The sequence below is a fragment of the Nanorana parkeri genome, unplaced genomic scaffold (assembly GCF_000935625.1).
Source record: "Nanorana parkeri isolate BGI_ZX_2015 unplaced genomic scaffold, ASM93562v1 scaffold2546, whole genome shotgun sequence".
In the NCBI taxonomy this organism is placed as follows: domain Eukaryota; kingdom Metazoa; phylum Chordata; class Amphibia; order Anura; family Dicroglossidae; genus Nanorana; species Nanorana parkeri.
Window position 1 is genome coordinate 38,303 of NW_017308814.1, and position 18,421 is coordinate 56,723.

The 18,421-nt window shown below is 49.3% G+C and overlaps 1 pseudogene; it reads left to right on the top strand.

Moving 5' to 3' along the window:
• Positions 1-17,530, top strand: part of LOC108801883 — a 22,574-nt pseudogene extending 5,044 nt beyond the window's left edge.
• Positions 17,531-18,421: the final 891 nt, after the last annotated feature.

Below are 18,421 nucleotides of genomic sequence, written 5' to 3' on the forward strand. Positions count from 1 at the left end.
CTTTTCTGGGTGGGTCATGTGGCTTGGGGGCAGAAATACCCGGGTTATTCTGGCAGCTCCTTCAGGGTGAGCGCCACACTACATAAATCCTGTATAATAATGACATATCCTGCTACAGCTGCTGGCTTGCCATCCATTACCATCTCCTGCCACTGATTCATTGCTTCCTGTACAATATTTCTGCCTCGTGTCTCTGACATAGTCCAAGGAAATTTTAATTTTCGGTCAAAAGCCCCTCATCCCTCACACCTCAAATGCGGCCTACTAACAAGGCTTACATGATGTGCAGCGTGTGTCTGTAAAATGTCTGCTTTTGGAATCCAAAAATGCCTCATCTCTCCCTCTTCATATTGGGCCTACAAAACAGGCATACGTGTCACTCTTCAAATTGAATACATGGAGGTCATCTCCCCCCTGAACAGTATTTTTGTTATTGGTACATGTCCCCAGAGCAGAGCCCAGCTCCCTTGTATGACAATCCCTTGTCCATGAGCCTTAAAAATGGAGAGAATTTCTTTCCAGCATTCGCCTCCTATTGACTTCAGTAGTAAGTTTCACCATCACTAGTCACATGACGTCACTCTTATCTCTACCAATACACAGACCTGACCGGAGAGGTTAGGAGGATTCTGGGAGGTCACATGACATTGCTCTTATCTCTATTAATATAACACAGACCTGACCGGAGAGGTGAGGAGGATTCTGGGATTCTAACATGATATTCCTATTGGTTTTTCCAATGCAGAGTTTTCCTCTTCTGAAGTCAGGTGATCATCTGACCATCACACTGCCTCCATGTGACTCCTTAAGACCCGAGAGACCCAACATGGAGAAGATTCCAGAAGTCACCAAGAAGATGATGGAGCTGCTGACAGGAGAGGTGAGCGGTGCCGGGAATTCTGGGACATGATCCAGGAACAGACGAGGGATGTGTCTGGGGGGTGACGGTATCATTGTGTGTGTCAGTGATATTGATGATGATGATTGTACAGAAGCGTGTTGGATACAATGAATGTTTTATTATATATTCAGATTGGAAACCTCTGGGACTATAATGATATGAAAGAAGAGTATAAAGAGGAGGATGAGGAGTATGGAGAGATGAAGGAGCTTTCTGAGGAACACAAGGATCTCTACAAGAACATTATGATGGAGCCACCTAGTAAGAGGAACCCACCAGAGAGATGTCCCCGTCCTCTGTATTCCCGGGATTCCACACAGGAAGATCTCACCATCCCCCATCATGACCAGGTAGGTGGAGTTGAGTGATTGAAGACTCTGACATGTGGAGATGATGTGTGGACTCTACAAGATGAGACTTTCTCCCATTCTGTTGGTTTAGGGTGAAGATCTGATGAAGGTGAAAGTTGAGGGTGACGTAGAAGAGACGTATGTGAGGGATGATCAGCAACATACGGAGGAGGATGGAATGATGAGGACACTGAAAGAGGAGGACACTCCTACAGAGATCAGCACAGGTGACACATAATATATTCTTCTATTTTTTTGGGATAAATTCTTCTTTTATTGAGCATAACAAGTATGAAGCACAAAGAGAGCCAACGTCGGCTCACAACCATCAACCAAGAGGTGGACGCAGCCACCAAACACCGATCACATGAGGCATATACTATGGTAAAGGGTATCAGATTGCATAACGAGGGCGACCGGCGGTGGACACCACCATCTTTTCCAGCCGCCTGACATTGAGGAGTTCGGTGAGATGTTAGTCCGTGTCTTTGGTTCTAATGCCACATATACTGCATCCATAGCAAGGCGTTGTATAATATTCGCTCATCATCTGGGTAAGCAGTGCCCCAGCCGGCCACCCACCAACCCCGTAGGCAGTTTAAGAGCATGGAATGGAAGTAGAATGAGAAAGGGGGAGTAGAGGGAATGGAAAAGGGGGCAGTAAGAGGGAGTGGGGGAGTATGCAATAAAGGTCTTCTCTACGAGTTCCTCTTAGTAGGTCCAGGTAGCCCTGAGATGCCCTGATAGTCCAATAAAACCGCATATGACGGAACCGAGCCAACTGTACCCTTGATGGTGCTTGTAAGGTCTTCCATTTGCTTAATATCGTTGATCTTACCAGGGGCGTCCCGAGGCTGGGTGACACCCCGGAGCGGCAACCGAGTGTCACCCCGCGCGTGCACGATGACGTCATCGCGCACGCGCGGCAGTATTCTTGTACCTGCCGGCGGCCATCTGGGTGATGGATGCCGGCAGAGAGAGGAGGGGATAAGGTATGCCGCCGGGTCCCCTCCTCTCTCCTGATACTGTCCATGACCGAGCGCCCGACTTTTCAGAGGGGGGTGACACCAAAATGACTATAAGCCATTTTGGAGTCACCCCTCCAATGGTGTCACCCGGGTGCGGGCCGCACCCCCCTTGTGACGCCACTGGATCATACTAAACCTTAACCGGATGGTGAGAGTGGACGCCTGCTTCCACATGGCCGGGATACAGGCGCCGGCTGCGTTGACTAAGTGGAGAACAACTGAGTTCTTGTATCCCTTCAGGGGCCGTGAGTTGTGGTGGAGAATTCGGTATCTGGGAATCTGAAAATTTCTGTGCGATGTCCCGAATCCGTGACCAAAACGAGTGCAGGGACGGACGTGGCTACAAAATGTGTAGCATGCCTGCGGAGGAGGAGCCACACCTCCAACAGCAATCAGTGGCACCTGGGAAGATCCGCCACAGCCTCTGGGGGGGTGTGGCGCCATCGGGTCAGGATTTTGTATCCTGATTCCCGGTATCTATTGCACATGGATGACTTCAAAGAGAGCCGTAGCAATTTAGATTTCTCAGATGGTGAAAAGGAACCCCCCCCCCCGATCCCGTTCCCACCCCTCCGGGCACGGCGACGGCGTGTCAGTATCTTCCGCGAGTCTAAACCGATGGCAGAGGGAGAGAGTTTTAGAAAGGGTCCCAGAGGAGACACATTCCTTCTCTGGTCGGGGCCAAAGAGATTGGGCTGGGCAAGGAGGACAAGAAGTGCGTGAGCTGGTAGTGGCGCCAAAAATCCCACCGGTGCCAAGGTGTTGTCGGCCTTCATCTCAGAAACTTGAGGGCCATTTGGGTCCACCGGAGGAAGTGCAAGGCCCTAAATCGTCCGCTTCCCCCCACCGGCAAAAATGCCGGGTCCTGAAGTCCCGGAGTGAAGCCTATCACCGGGAGAAGGGGGGAAGGAGAGGGGGGAAAGGTGTGCAGAGTCGAAGAGCATGTGCGCAGTCTTCCATGTAGGGCCCAGCGTCGGGTGGGAGCGAAGAGCCTGGGGTAATTTGGGGCACCAAGGAAGTGTCCTAAGAGGGATCGTGCTCCACCGCCACCCACGGCTATCGTGCCGGCACCAATCCAATATGCGAGCCAATCGGGCAGCCTCAGAGTAATATCGTATGTCGGGGAGCGCTAGTCCCCCCCAACAGCTTTTGGGGAGGCGTAGGATGGAGTGTCGCAACCTGGCCGGCTCGGAGCCCCACACGAATTTCGAGATTGGGGGATCTGATAGAGGCGGAAAAAAACCTTTGGGAATCGCAACAGGAAGTGCCTGTACGCAACAGGAAGTGCCTGTGCACGAATTTCGAGATCGGGGGAATCTGATAGAGGCGAACAAAACCTTTGGGTATCGCAACAGGAAGTGTCTGTACGCAACAGGAAGTGCCTGTACACGAATTTCGAGATCGGGGGAATCTGATAGAGGCGGAAAAAAACCTTTGGGAATCGCAACAGGAAGTGCCTGTACGCAACAGGAAGTGCCTGTGCACGAATTTCGAGATCGGGGGAATCTGAGGCGAACAAAACCTTTGGGAATCGCAACAGGAAGTGCCTGTACGCAACAGGAAGTGCCTGTACACGAATTTCGAGATCGGGGGATCTGATAGAGGCGGAAAAAAACCTTTGGGAATCGCAACAGGAAGTGCCTTACGCAACAGGAAGTGCCTGTACACAAATTTCGAGATCAGGGGAATCTGATAGAGGCAGAAAAAAACCTTTGGGAATCGCAACAGGAAGTGCCTTACGCAACAGGAAGTGCCTTACGCAACAGGAAGTGCCTGTATGCAACAGGAAGTGCCTGTACGGGGTATACCGGTCTAGGTAGGACGTTGTGTTTAATGACGTTACATCTCCCCGTCCAGGAGAAGGCCAGCCGGGTCCAGTCATGGAGATCCATTTGAATCCTCTGTAGTAGGGGGGAGGAAATTCAAGGAGCACACCTCGGCTAGATCAAACCCGGGAGTTGGATTCCCAGGTATTTAAGGGAGGTCGTGGGCCACGAGAAGGGGGAAGTTGTTACGAAGGCGGTGCACTTGAGAGGTGGGGAGAGTGAGGTTTAGAGCCTCCAATTTTTTGGGGGGCATTGACATGAAAGTTGGATAAAACCCCAAATTCCTCCACTAAATTCGGGAGAGAAATGTCCGGTGCCGTTAAGAAGAAGAGCAGATGGTCTGCGTATGCCGCCGCTTTACGACACTGGGAGGCCGCCTCAGGGCCCTTTATGTTTGGGTTAGAGCGGATCGTCCGTAAGAGGGGTTCCAACGTAAGGACGCAGATCGGGGGAGAGAGCGGACACCCCTGTCTCGTACCGTTGGTGATCGGTGGATAATAAAAAAGCTGGAGCAGAGTGGATGAGGTTCAAGGCCCGGATTTCCCACAAGGCCACCGAGGCCCCGGCCTCGGGGCGGCAGGGCGCAGAGGGGCGGCAGCGGTGACCTTGTGGGGAAGTTGCCGGTGTAAGGTGTCCCTGGCGGCGGACAGTAGTGTGGGCCGCAACTCCCCCCCAGCTGTCAGATATAGGGCGCGAAGTATGAATCCACTCGCATCCTGTTAATGTGGATTGACGCCGAAGGAAGTAGCCGTCTACCTTGCTATCACACAGGGGGCTTGTTATCTCCTGTGTGTTAGCAATAAAGTTAGGTGGGGGGAAAAAATTTACATTGATTTTAAAAAAATAAAAATAAAATAAAAAAATAAAAAGGTGATTAACCAGTTGACATCCGCGGTGTTAAACCCCCTTCCCATCCCGGCCATTTTTCAGTATTCAGCGCTGCGGTACTTTGACTGACATTTATACGGGGGCTTTCCCCCGACTTGGTCTGTTTTTCAAGGCATTCTCCAAGTCTTGGTCAGTGATCGGGGACTCCAGCAGGGCGATCGCCTCCGGCGGGAGGGCAGGGAGGCCCGATGAGGCTAAGTACTCCCTCATACGAGATAGTCGCTCCGCTCTTCCCGCCGCTGAACTCGGCTGAGGGAGATGATAGAGAGAGGAGTGGTAAGCGCGGAAGTTGTCAGTGATGGGAGGGGCGTCAGGGAGCCCGATGGGGACTTTATCACCGGGATGAATGTCTTAGATCTCTGTTGACGAAGGGCATGGGCCATTGATCTGCTACAGTGGTTGCTGTACTCCGACATGTTATATTCTTCTGTTATCTCTGCTCTGTTGCTGCACACTGATTGGTCCAGAGTAGGGCGGGATCTGAGTGATATCAGCCAATAGTAGGTTGGTAATGGTCACCTCCCTGTACTGATAGCCGTCCTGGGGCTCAGCTGGCAGTATTGGGTTGGGTGTCACTCCTAGTTCCAGGAGCACAGATATGAGGACACAGATTGGGCCTTTCTTAGGTCGGTTCCTCTTCTTCCAGCAGACTTCTAGCTAAACATAAAACTCTATTATCAGTCTTGTTGGGATGAAAAGTAACAAAGACTGAAACACTTCTCTTTCCAGGAGAACATACTTCTCCAAGCTCCCTCCAGTGCTGCTCATCACCAGAAGACTAGGCCTGGGGGTCACTTGTTCTGTGGTGAAGGGTCTACGAGTCTGAACTTTGGTCCTCTTGTTCCTCAGAGATCACATGACCCAGTGCCTAGGCTTGGGGTTGGGTGACGAGCATGCTCCTCCCAGTCCCCATTGGCTCCACCTCTTCTGACAGGGCTTTGTAAATGTAGAAGTGATCTGGGAGGAGGACCAAAGGCCCTTTGACTGAAGAGGGGAGGAGTTTCGGCTGGTTGGGACCTCCACAGAGAACATCTGCTCCCTCAGATCTCCTGATCCAGATGGAATGTTGATTGAAGTCATCTAACCCTCTCATATCTCTCCATCATGTGTTTCTATGTTTCCAGGACACGCCATGGAGAAACCCTCAAAGGATCCTCTGACTTTATCTCCAGGTTGTAAGATGGAAGATGAGGACATCACAGCAGATTGTGCGGGAGAAGAGACAATGAGCTCAGCTATGGATGGTGGACTTCACAGTGTGGCTAGAGCATGGAATCCCTCTGACTCTGAGCAACCTCGTCTTGTGGGGGATGGTGCCGGAATTCAGGAGGAGAAGACGTATTCCTGTCCTGAGTGCGGGGAAAGTTTTAGCTCTGATTTAAATTTTTGTGTTCATCTGAGTTCTCACATGGGTGACAAGTTTCTGTACTGTTATGAGTGTGGGAAATGCTTTCTTCGTAAATCAGAACTTGTCACACATTACAGATCTCACACGGGGGAGAAACCGTATTCCTGCCCTGAGTGCGGGAGAAGCTTTGCACAAAAGAACCTACTTAGAAAACACCACAAAATGCACACGGGGGAGAAACCGTATTCCTGCCCTGAGTGCGACAGAAGATTTGCAATTAAGGGCAATCTTACCCAACATCAGAGATTGCACACGGGGGAGAAGCCATATCCCTGCTCTGAGTGCGGGAAAAGTTTTACACTTAAGAGTCATCTTACCAAACATCAGAGAGTACACACGGGCGAAAAACCATATTCCTGCTCTGAGTGTGGGAAACGTTTTTCAGCAACGAACTCTCTTAACATGCATAAGAGATTACACACGGGGGAGAAGCTGTATTCCTGCCCTGAGTGTGAGAGAGGATTTTCAAATAAGTGCAGTCTTACCCAACATCAGAGATTGCACACGGGGGAGAAGCCATATTCCTGCTCCGAGTGCGGGAAAAGTTTTTCACATAAGGGCAATCTTACCAAACATCAGAGAGTACACACGGGCGAGAAACCATATTCCTGCTCTGAGTGTGGGAAAAGTTTTTCAGCACCTAACTCTCTTAACACACATAAGAGTTCACACACAGGCAAGAAGCCATATTCCTGACCCTAGTACGGGAAAAGTTTTTCATGGAACTCATATTATTCTGAACATCAGATGAGACACACATGGGTAACGGTGTTTTCTTAATGGTACACTACAAGGCGCAGGCAGATCCAGAGAGAACTATATGCAGATATCCGGTGATTGGACACTGTGGGGACCCTCATATAATGCTCTTTTTTTTTGCTAGTGTCTTCAGGTGATGGACGTCTCCTCTCTACTGATGGAGATGTGCGGTAGTTTAGGGACCTTTTGTCTCATCAATTCTTCTCCCAAGTTCTTCTGGCCATGTCCAGCAACAGTGGCTACGTCTCAGATTCCAGAGCAGTACCCCCTGGCGGTTGCTTCGTGGGCCCATACCTGGATCTTGCTGGCCTGAAGAAGCGAGGCCGGCCTGTAATGTTGCTCGGGGCACTAGACCCTGCGTTTGGTACAGGTCCAGGGTTGTAGTGTATGTGCATGTTGTGACCTTCGTCCCTGAAGACTTCCTCCTGGAGGAGGTGGTGGGCTCTACTACAGAGAGTAAAGCCGAGGCCATGCGGTTATACTCCACTGGCCTTGTGGATGGCCCAGAGTCATTACCATTGGCTCCAACCCTTGCCCATCTCGGGTGATCCTGAAGGCCCGCTCTGTGCAGATGCTGCGGGAGGATCTTTGCCAGACGATTCAATTGCTGGAACGGTTGGGATGGGTTCTGAATCTGCAAAAGTCCTTCTGAATCCCACACAAAGATTGGAGTACTTAGGCCTTAGACACCAGCCGCGCCAAGGTGCTCCTCCCCCAAGGGAAGTTGCTGAACTTGCAGGCTCAGTATTTCTGGTCCTAGAAATGACCCTCCGTCAGTTTCCCATGCAAGCCTGTGGACTGATGGTGGCCTCTTTAGAGGTAGTCCCTTTTATTTAGTTCCACTCCAGGCCAATGTAGCTGTGAATCCCGTCAGTGTGAGACAATCAAACCCCATCTTGTACCGCCCCAAGGCCAGAATATTGCCCTCCTGGTGGATTTCCGATCCATTGGTGTAACCGGGAAGTCATCCTTCCGTTTAGGTGGATGGTACTGACGATGGATGCCAGCCTGTTAGGCTAGGGAGGGGTCCCCGGATCTGCCACAGTACAGGGTACCAGGTTGGCGAGGAAGTCCAGGTTGGTCCATAAACGTGTTGGAGCCAAGGGCCACAGTGGTGGTCTATGTGAATCCTCAAGGAGTCATGTGGCTCAAAACAATGGATCCCATCCTGGTATGGGCAGAAAGAAACGTTCTAGTCTTGTCTGCAGTCTACATTCCGAGAATGGAAAATTGGCAGGTGGACTTCCTCAGCAGGCGGGTGGTGGGGCATACTGAATATGGACCTTCTGGCCTCCAGACTGAACAACAATGCGGGCAGGTTTGTGTTCTGCTCACATGATCTCTAAGTTCTATCAGGGGGATGGTCGTGCCTCTGTGGAAGCAAGTCTTGGTGTGAGGTGGTACAGGCGGCCATCTGAGGAGCTTTTCCTTGAGATGTTTGTTGGCGGTTGTTTTGCTGTGTTGCACCACCTCTCTGTTCTGTTGCTTTGGGGTGTCCCAGTCGTCTCTGAATCCGCCTGTGTCCTGTACTGGACTCCAAGAAACACATTTTACCGGTAAGTCAGAAGTCCAATTTTCCTGCCCTGAGCACGGGAAACGTTTCTCCCAGAAGTCTCGTCCTTTCTCCCAGAAGTCTCGTCCTACCAAACATCAGAGAAGCCCGCACAGCCCTGGAGGTGTAGTGTCCTGAGTACAGGAAATGGTCAGAGATGAGATGACATCTGACGTAGAGAAGCTCACTGTCATGGACGGCGGGTCCAGGAGGGGAACTGAGGGGGGACGCGGGAAGGGCCAGATGACGTGTTAATCGGGAAGCCGGGTGGCGAGTCATTACACGCCGCATGGCTTCTTGAATGGGACTTCCGGTACTCGTACTTGGTACTAACTACTCTTTCCAATTATGGATCCGAAAGTGATGGTTCTGGTTCCAGCTACTGTTCTGCTATACGCAAAGCCCAAACTCCGGCACTCTACAGCTAACAGAACCAGAAATACCATAAAGAGACCCAATGATCAGAACTCCTCGGTACTGTATGATAAAACCCTCATGTTTGGTATCAGTCAGCTCACCTTTGTGCCACCGTTCCTTCCCTGGAGGTTCTACGATCATATGATGTATGGGGGAGGAGTTATGAGATATGCTGTATGGGGAACCCCATGGGGACTTCTCTCAGATCATCTCCCTCATTCTCAGGGCTTTGTGGGGTGTTATAAGTATGGAAGGGGGTCACATGTCTACCCATTGCCAAAGCCCGACCTTGGCAGCTGAGTGGACTAGCTGGGTCTAGGCGTGACTGATGACCATCCGGGACACTCGGCAACAATGACAAGGCCGTGTTCACTCTACGAGACGCTTCTCGAGGCTGCAGTTCCTCTGAGCTCCACTAGGTGGTGACCTCACCTATACCGAGACAGGAAGTCTCTATGGTGAACAGACAGGAAGTGATGTCAGGTACAAATGGGAAGTGATGTCACATACAGACAGGAAGTTCCGGGTGAGGTGTATTAGGAAGCCACATAAAGGAGGCATTGCCGGGACTGGCAGCAGAGGAGGTAATAAGATATTATTTTATATTTACACCCGGTAACCCCCCGTCATGTCCGTCCTCGTCCTCCATAGGCACTGTGACGTCTTTTATCTCCAGCAGATGCCGCTACTCACATATATAGTGTGGAAACTTGTATATTAACCCCTTCAGGGCCAGAACTTTTACCCGAATATGAGGCTGGAACATCTTCATCTTGTAGAACGATCTCCCATGGCTTCCAATTGTCCAATGAATAAAATTCAGAATACTAACAACAACATACAAAACCATCTACAGCTCAGCCCCCGACTACATCACCCACCTCATCTCAAAATATCACCCAAACCGTCCTCTGCACTCCTCTCAAGACCTCCTGCTCTCCAACCATCTTGTCACCTCCTCTCATGCTCGCCTCCAGGACTCCTCCAGAGTCCTCCCACTTTCTGGAACTCCCTGCCCCAATCTCTCTGCTTATCTCCTACTTGGTCCACCTTGAGTCCGTCCCTGAAAACTCCTCTCTTCAGGGAATATATCCCAACTCCACATAACTGCCCTTTTACTTCTTCCACTAAACATTACCCTTTGTATCTCTAGCCCCTCCTACTAGATTGTAAGTTCGTACGACCAGGGCCCTCCTAACCGTAATGTACTGAAATTGTATTGTAACTGTATTGTCTCCTCCATATTGTAAAGCATGCGCCCAAACTGTTGGCACTACTGTGCTGCCCCAATGGGGCATAGAAGTTTATTTAGATAGACGTTTTATATAGTTTGTTTTCCCTATACCTTTCCTATGGCCATTCTATATATTTAGTTATATGCTGCCATCTAGTGTCCTTTTGTGTTATTGCACCTGTTTTTCTGTGTTCCCTTTGTGACGTATTTCCTCTATGTAAGCCCCACCCTTCTTCCTGAGGTCAGTGCTTCCTGTGTCATGGCCACAGCTAACAGGCCACATGTAACTAGGACACATGTACTCTGCATAGTACGCTAGAAAAGGCATAATTTTCTGACCGCACAATACTGAAACCATTCAATCTGCTGTTCCTATCATCTGCTGTAACCCTGATGTTCAGAATAAAGCACCCTTTTGAATGAATCGGTATTGGTGAGTTCAGCTATCTGACGAGGATTGTCCGCAGTGAGTATATCTGCTTATACAGGCCAGGCATAGAGGTCTCAGCATGGGATATATCGCTATCACAACAATCTGAGTCAGAATAGCTACTGTAGCCCCCATCACCTTCTGTGAGGCGGCTATAGAAATGTAGTGAATGCCGGGGCTGTAGTCAGCCTGGTTGGATTATAGTTGGCCTTTATCTGGTTAATTATCGGTGCCTGGCATCAATTGTACCCCCCCTGGGTGGAGTGTGACTCTGCTGCATTGTGGGACAGCCAATGAGGGACACTATATGTGTATGTACAGTTCAGCAGCCAATCACTGGGTCTCTCTTAACCAGTGTTGGAAACTGGGATAGGGAACATATATTGGAGGTCATTGCCATCTCCTCAGTTTAGTTTGGGACCAGCTTTGGATTAGTCCTGGTTGGGGTGCTGACCAGCCACCCCCTAAAGGCTATGCCTGAGGCCTGGGGGTTGGCCAGATGCTGGAGTGTGGGAAGCATTTCACTAGGCCTCAATTATGGAGGAGGTCTGTGCTGTTGCTAGAGGAGGAGAACCAGGAAGGCTGAAAGTTGCTGGAGGTACCCGGAACACAGTGGACTTCAGGATGTCCGGTGTCTCTCCTGACGTGGATCCTTTTCTGGGTGGGTCATGTGGCTTGGGGGCAGAAATACCCGGGTGATTCTGGCAGCTCCTTCGGGGTGAGCGCCACACTACATAAATCCTTTATAATAATGAAAACAGAATTTTTTCCCCCCGAAAGGGGATCCCCCATTGTTTCAAAATTTGAGCACAAAAAGTGTTTTGTCGTAGAAGATATTTCTTAAATATATTAAAATTGCACATACCGCGTTTCCCCGAAAATAAGACACTGTCTTATATTTTTTTTGTCCCCAAAAACCACACTGGGTCTTATTTTCAGGGGACGTCTTATTTTTTTTTTTAATGTGCAACAAAATGTACAACAATCCAAAGTTATCCGGTGTCACTCCGCCTGTCACAGTAACCGGCGCTATAGAGGAAGTATCTGCTAATGCGGCTCTGCTCCCTAAGCCGCCGCAGCCTTGCTTTCTACAGAGCCGGCTTCCTTTGCCACCAGGGATAGCGGTACCAGCGGTGCAGCAGTGGGGACATCAGACAGTGGACAGCGCTGTACACATTACCGGTACCCAGTACAGTACCATGACATTAAGCAGTGCCCTCAGGGGGTCAGCAGTTGGTGAAGTATGGTACTGGAGTGCTCCCTGTCACTGCGTCGTCTGGAGGGAGTCCCCTGTCATCCCCTTAATACAGTATGTCCCTGCGGGCTGATACCATCTCTCCTGCAAGTTCCCCCCTCACATGCCACCACCAAACTAGGTCTTATTTTCGGGGTAGGTCTTATATTACAGGAATCTTGAAAAATAGTACTAGGTCTTACTTTCGGGGTAGGTCTTATTTTCGGGGAAACACGGTATATCAAAAACATGAACAAACATATAAACGGCTGCATACGGCTAGTAAGTGAAAACATGGGTGCGGATAAACATGAGTTAAAGGCACACCATGAAGCGCCTATGACGCGTTTCGCCCCCCACCGGGGCGTTCTGACGAAGCCCCGGTGGGGGGGTGGTGAAACGCGTCATAGGCGTGGGCTGCTTGTATGTCACTGCTACGGCTGAGGCCGCCCTGACTCTCCTGCTCCCAAACGTATAGCCGGAAGTATTTTTGATTTTGATTGGAGATATCATTGGATTTTCGAAGTTGGAAAAGATGAACCAACCCTCGCACCGTTGTATATGTATGTTGGATTTGAATTATATTCACACACCATTGGATTCAGCCACACAGGATCTTTCTTCTGATTGAAGCATAACCAGGAAACGAATTGAAGCAGCTGTTCAGCAAAGGCCTGTTCCCACAGCGAACAACTGAGCCGAGATAAGGTTATCATCTCCTGAAACTCGCTGCATTCAATACGGAAACCCGCGATGCCGGACGAAGGAACCACCCCCGATGCTGTAACTTCAACTCCAGGAGAATAAAGTATTCCTCAGCAGAAGTCCATCCATTGGAGTGATCGACCCTTTCCATACCTCCAGTCTTCCTTTTCTCCATTTCGGATAAATCTGCTACTTCAGAAAAGCATGTGTTCAGTAAAGGCAGATCTCTGCAGCGGAGAGGCAAAAGCCGAGATGAGGTTAGACACCTCCTGAACCATCTGTATCAATGGTGAAACTACTCCGATCTTCCTACCTTGGCCTAGGGGTGAACCTACACAGTACTGTGAGTGGAATCTTGACTGATGGATTTGTCAATTTTTCCGTCCCTCCGTTAACCCCAATAAACGCACGGACTGGGCGACGTGGATTATAACGGCCACAGCCGCCCCTTTTATTAAACAAACAACTTTAACAATAACCAAAGTAATAAACCAAATATACAAAAAAATACTTTAAACAAGGGTTGACCTGAGAAGGGGTCTTTGGGTGCCCGCCAGCCCAAAAAAGGCCTCTCATAACACTCCGCCCATGTCCCCAGCCGCACCACAACCAGCTCGAGGACACTTACTCCTTCTGGGTTCCCAAGGGGCCAGGCCCCGCCCTTTACAAATCCGGACACCAACAGGGGGAAAGCACCCATACCAGCTGAGGGCCCCCCATTTTTGTAATGAACTCCGATTTTGTAGACCCCCCAAAGCCCCCCTAACCCGCCAAGCTGCCGTGACAAAAGGAAAAAAAAAACCCCCAACCACAAAAATTCAGGGAGGGAGGGTGGGACAACCTGCTTCCTTCGTCGCTTTCCGGAAAGAGGACGTCCCTCAGCCCTCGCAGTTCCTTCCCATGCGGCTCCTCCCAGACACCTGACCCCCACATCAAATCAGGTAAGAGCAGCTGTTCCCATTTTATTTTTTAACCCTTTCTCCCGGGACTATTCCTCCCCCCACTCATGTAGCCCCTCCGCTCAGGCTCTCCGTGTCTGTCTATATTTTTTTCTAAACAAATTATATATTTTTGACGTTGACTGTTTTTTTCATTCATTCTTTTTTCATACACGTGTTTGGTAAAAATATTTTTTTCACCGTTACTAGGGATGCACCGATACCGGTATTTTGGTAGCAAGTACGAGTAACGATAATTTTTTTTCGGTACTCACCGATAATAATTACCGAGTACCGGAAGTCCCATTCGGGAAGCCAGGTGGCGTGTAATGACTCACCACCTGGCTTCCTGATTAGCCGGGCAGCGTGTAAAGAAACCGGGCGAAGGCCGCATTCTCGCTGGAGAGGCCCCCGGGGATGACAGGCTGCACATACTAAGGTAAGGTAACCTTACCTCACGAGGCCAGCTTCCTGTCAATCGCGAAACCGGGTCAGTGTGTAATGACGCGCTGCCCGGCTTCCTGATACCAGAAGTACTCGTGCCAGGCATCGGAGCATTTGGCCGAGTACAAGTCCTCGCCCAAATACTCGGAATCGGCACCGATATCGACACTAGTATCGGTGCATCCCTAACCGTTACCCAAGACCCGATATCCCCTTTCCATACAGCAGAGAGCTTGAGCTATTTAGAATCTTCTGATATCAAATCGTCACATTCTTTTGGAGTGGAGCGCTTCACGGTGTGCCTTGTAACCCATGTTTTCACTTACTAGCTGTATGCAGCCATTTATATGTTTGTTCGTGTTTTTAATATAGATTTTTTTGATATATGTGCAATTTTAATATATTTTAATAAATATCTTCTACGATAAAACACTTTTTGTGCTCAAATTTTGAAACAATGGTGGGATCCCCTTTTCGGGGGGAAAAATTCTGTTTTTGTTATTGGATATAACAGGGGACCCCCCCATTGTAATTAAATTAACGCTTTATTGATTAATAATATACGTTGCAAACCTTCCCACCCCGCATTATATATAATAATAATGACGACATCTGCTACAGCTGCTGGCTTGCCATCCATTACCATCTCCTGCCACTGATTCATTGCTTCCTGTACAATATTTCTGTCTTGTGTCTCTGATATAATCCAAGGAAATAGTTTTGCTAGATAAAAGTTGCCTCATCCCTCACACCTCAAATGCGGCCTACTAACAAGGCTTACATGATGTGCAGCGTGTCTCTGTAATATTTCTGCTTTGTGTCTCAGACTTCATCCAATGTCATTTTTCTTTCTGAATCCAACAATGCCTCCTCTCTCCCTCTTCATATGGGGCCTACAACACAGGCATACATGTCACTCTCGAAGTCACATAAAATGGAGGTCATCTCCTCACTGAACTGTATTGTTGTTATTGGTACATGTCCCCCAGAGCAGAGCTCAGCTCCCTTGTATGACAATCCCTTGTCCATGAGCCTTAAAAATAGAGAGACATTCTTTCTAAGATTCACCTCCTATAGACTTCAGTAGCAAGTTCCACCATCACTAGTCACATGACGTCACTCTTTTCCCTACCGATACAACACAGAGCTGACCGGAGAGGTGAGGAGGATTCTGGGAGGTCACATGACGTCACTCTTTTCTCTGCCGATACAACACAGAGCTGACCGGAGAGGTGAGGAGGATTCTGGGATTCTAACATGATATTCCTATTGGTTTCTCCATCCAGAGTTTTCCTCTTCTGAGGTCAAGTGATCATCTGACCATCACAGTGCCCCCATGTGACTCCCTAAATCCTGAGAGGCCCAACATGGAGAACGTTCCAGAAGTCACAAGGAAGATCACTGAGCTGCTGACAGGAGAGGTGAGCGGTGCCGGGAATTCTGGGACATGATCCAGGAACAGACGAGGGATGTGTCTGGATGGTGACGGTATCATTGTGTGTGTCGGTGATATTGATGATGATGATTGTACAGAAGCGTGTTTGATACAATGAATGTTTTATTATATATTCAGATTGGAAACCTCGGGGATCATAATGATATGAAAGAAGAGTATAAAGAGGAGGATGAGGAGTATGGAGGGATGAAGAAGCTTTCTGAAGGACACAAGGATCTCTACAAGAACATTATGGTGGAGCCACCTAGTAAGAGGAACCCACCAGAGAGATGTCCCCGTCCTCTGTATTCCCGGGATCCCACACAGGAGGATCTCACCATCCCCCACCATGATCAGGTAGGTGGAGTTGAGTGATTGAAGACTCTGACATGTGGAGATGATGGGTGGACTCTACAAGATGAGACTTTCTGCCATTCTGTTGGTTTAGGGTGAAGATCTGATGAAGATGAAAGTTGAGGGTGACGTAGAAGAGACGTATGTGAGGGATGATCAGCAACATACGGAGGAGGATGGAATGACGAGGACACTCAAAGAGGAGGACACTCCTACAGAGATCAGCACAGGTGACCCATAATATACTCTTCTGTTATCTCTGCTCTGTTGCTGCACACTGATTGGTCCAGAGTAGGGCGGGATCTGAGTGATAGCCAATAGTAGGTTGGTAATGAAACACTTCTCTTTCCAGGAGAAAATACTTCTCCAAGCTCCCTCCAGTGCTGCTCATCACCAGAAGCCTAGGCCTGTGGTCACTTGTTCTGTGGTGAAGGCTCTACAAGTCTGAACTTTGATGCTCTTGTTCCTCCGAGATCACATGGCCCATTGCCTAGGCTTGTGGTTGGGTGAAGAGCATGCTCCTCCCAGTCCCCATTGGCTCCGCCTCTTCTGACAGGGCTGTGTAAATGTAGCAGTGATCTGGGAGGAGGACCAACGGCCCTTTGACTGAATAGGGGAGGAGTCCCAGCTGGTTGGGACCTCCATAGAGAACATCTGCTCCCTCAGACCTCCTGATCCAGATGGAATGTTGAGTGAAGTCATCTAACCCTCTCATATCTCTCCATCATGTGTTTCTATGTTTCCAGGACACGCCATGGAGAAACCCTCAAAGGATCCTCTGACTTTATCTCCAGGTTGTAAGATGGAAGATGAGGACATCACAGCAGATTGTGCGGGAGAAGAGACACTGAGCTCAGCTATGAATGGAGGACTTCACAGTGTGGATAGAGCATGGAATCCCTCTGACTCCGAGCCACCTGGTCCTGTGGGGGATGGTGCCGGAATTCAGGGGGAGAAGACATTTCCCTGTCCCGAGTGCGGGGAAAGGTTTATCTCTGATTTAAATTTTTGTGTTCATCTGAGTTCTCACATTGGTGACAAGTATCTTTACTGTTATGAGTGTGGGAAATGTTTTCACCGTAAATCAGAACTTGTCATACATTACAGATCTCACACCGGGGAGAAGCCATATTCCTGCCCCGAGTGCGGGAGAAGTTTTGCACAAAAGAGCCAACTTAGTAAACACCACAGAATGCACACGGGGGAGAATCTGTATTCCTGCCCTGAGTGCGAGAGAAGATTTGCAAATAAGTGCCATCTTACCCAACATCAGAGATTGCACACGGGGGAGAAGCCATATCCCTGCTCCGAGTGTAGGAAAAGTTTTACACTTAAGAGCAATCTTACCAAACATCAGAGATCACACACGGGCGAGAAACCATATCCCTGCCCTGAGTGTGGGAAACGTTTTTCAGCAACGACTTCTCTTAACATGCATAAGAGATTACACACAGGCGAGAAGCCATATTCCTGCCCTGAGTGTGGGAGATGTTTTTCACAGAAGGGCCCTCTTTCCATTCATCAGAGATTGCACACGGGGGAGAAGCCATATTCCTGCTCTGAGTGTGGTAAATGTTTTATAACAAGGACCTCTCTTAACACACATAAGAGATTACACACAAGCTAGAAGCCATGTTCCTGACCCTAGTGCGGGAAAAGGTTTTCATGGAACTCATATTATACTGAACATCAGATAAGCCACAAATGGGTAAAGCTGTTTTCTTCATGGTACAGTGCAGGACACAGGCAGATCCAGAGACGACTATTTGCAGATATCATCAGGTGATTGGACACTGTGAGGACCCTCATATAACCCCTCCCCCTTTAGCAAATGCTCTTTTTTTTTGCTAGTGTCTTTAGTGTACTTAGGCCTTAGACACCAGCCGCGCCAAGGTGCTCCTCCCCCAAGGGAAGTTGCTGAACTTGCAGGCTCAGTATTTCTGGTCCTAGAAATGACCCTCCGTCAGTTTCCCATGCAAGCCTGTGGACTGATGGTGGCCTCTTTAGAGGTAGTCCCTTTTATTTAGTTCCACTCCAGGCCAATGTAGCTGTGAATCCCGTCAGTGTGACACAATCAAACCCCATCTTGTATCACCCCAAGGCTTCAGCCAAGGCCAGATTATTGCTCTCCTGGTGGATTTCCGATCCATTGGTGTAACCGGGAAGTCATCCTTCCGTTTAGGTGGATGGTACTGACGATGGATGCCAGCCTGTTAGGCTAGGGAGGGGTCCCCGGATCTGCCACAGTACAGGGTACCAGGTTGGCGAGGAAGTCCAGGTTGGTCCATAAACGTGTTGGAGCCAAGGGCCACAGTGGTGGTCTATGTGAATCCTCAAGGAGTCATGTGGCTCAAAACAATGGATCCCATCCTGGTATGGGCAGAAAGAAACGTTCTAGTCTTGTCTGCAGTCTACATTCCGAGAATGGAAAATTGGCAGGCGGACTTCCTCAGCAGGAAGGGGGTGGGGCATACTGAATATGGACCTTCTGGCCTCCAGACTGAACAACAATGTGGGC